Raw genomic sequence first — 1518 nt, 5'->3', positions numbered from 1 at the left:
GTACAATTGGCAGTTGACAAACATCGAATGGGAATTTTCCACAACCAGCTGCACCCGCACCTCACTTATAGAACATGTTGTTAAACAACGTTGCTATGGTGTCAAGGTGGTTCGGCAGGCCCAGCTTGAGATAGTTCGGTTAGCCAACCGCATAGGCTAGATAGACTAGATAAATATTCTCTGTAACAATATTCTCTCTCTAGTTTATCTCTTGTACTCCAAGTAACTTATCCCTTGTATCTCAAATCTCTATCTCAACAGCTTGTACGCTATCAGGGAGTTGCGCCCCTGTCTTTATAACACGAAGCCGTCGCCCTGAACCGGGTACGACGTTTCCCACATGGTAATCAGAGCCTAACTCTTCCATCACATCTAGGTTTTTCTCCTCCACCGAAAACCTCCTACCATGGCCTCCTCCAGCTCCTCCAACCCTACCCTCTCCGGCCAAGTCACCGAGCGTCTCACGCGCACCAACTACATCCTATGGCGTACCCAGATCACGCCACAACTTCGCGGTGCTGGCTTCTTCGGGTACGTGGACGGGAGCATGGTGGAACCAGCCAAGGTCGTCGTCTCCAAGGACAAAGATGGCAAGGAGGAGACCACCCCGAATCCTCTACATCAACTTTGGATCAGGGAAGACCAGCAGGTACTGGGTTATCTTCTGAATAATCTGTCCAAAGAAGTACTCGTACAGGTGACCGCGATCACCCACGCGCATGAGCTGTGGATGGTGCTGGCGAGGATGTTCTCGTCAACCTCGATGTCCCGCGTCAACAACATTCGCGCCACTCTCACGAACGCGCAGAAGGGGACACAATCGGTGGCCACGTACTTTGCGCACATGCGCTCCCTCGCCGACGAACTTGCCGCGGCGGAGCGGCCATTGAAGGAGGACGAGCTGATCTCCTACATCCTCAACGGCCTCGACATGGACTACCAGCCGCTGGTCTTTGCCCTTGACGCCCGCACCATCCCGGTCACCCTTGATGAATTGTTTGCTCAGATGAGTAACTATGATCAAAGGGTGGCTTTGTTCCAAGGGGCAGGGACCGGAGGTGGCTTCAAGTCTTCGGCAAACATCGCCACCCGCGGCCGCGGCGGTGGCGGCTCTCGCTACCATGGACCTCCTCGTCAGAAGGGCAAGAGATCTGGCGGGGGCAACAGCAGCGGCCAGAACGGCGGCAACATGCGCGGCGGCGGCCGGCCCTCCTCCAACAACAATAAGGGCCGGCGCACCAGCTCCTCCAACAGCAACAGATCGCGCCCGGACGCTGTCCGGTGCCAAATCTGTGGCAAGCTGGGTCACTCAGCTAAAGATTGCTGGTACCGGTTTGAGGATGATGATGACGCATCGTCCCAAGATGAAAAAGTGGCCGGGGCAGCAGAAGCCTCATATGGTGTTGACACGAACTGGTACGTCGACAGCGGAGCCACGAACCACATCACCGGTGAGCTGGAAAAGGTGACCATGCGCGAGAAGTATCGCGGCCAAGATCATATCCACACTGCCAGTGG

At 55.5% G+C, this 1518-nt stretch overlaps 1 pseudogene; it reads left to right on the top strand.

Annotated features, from left to right (window-relative positions):
* The first annotated feature begins 882 nt into the window (after positions 1-882).
* LOC119282990 lies at positions 883-1022 on the top strand (annotated as a pseudogene).
* The last annotated feature ends 496 nt before the right edge of the window (positions 1023-1518 follow it).

Source organism: Triticum dicoccoides, chromosome 3B (genome assembly GCF_002162155.2).
Source record: "Triticum dicoccoides isolate Atlit2015 ecotype Zavitan chromosome 3B, WEW_v2.0, whole genome shotgun sequence".
Lineage (NCBI taxonomy): Eukaryota > Viridiplantae > Streptophyta > Magnoliopsida > Poales > Poaceae > Triticum > Triticum dicoccoides.
This window is presented reverse-complemented; position numbering and strand designations above follow the sequence as displayed.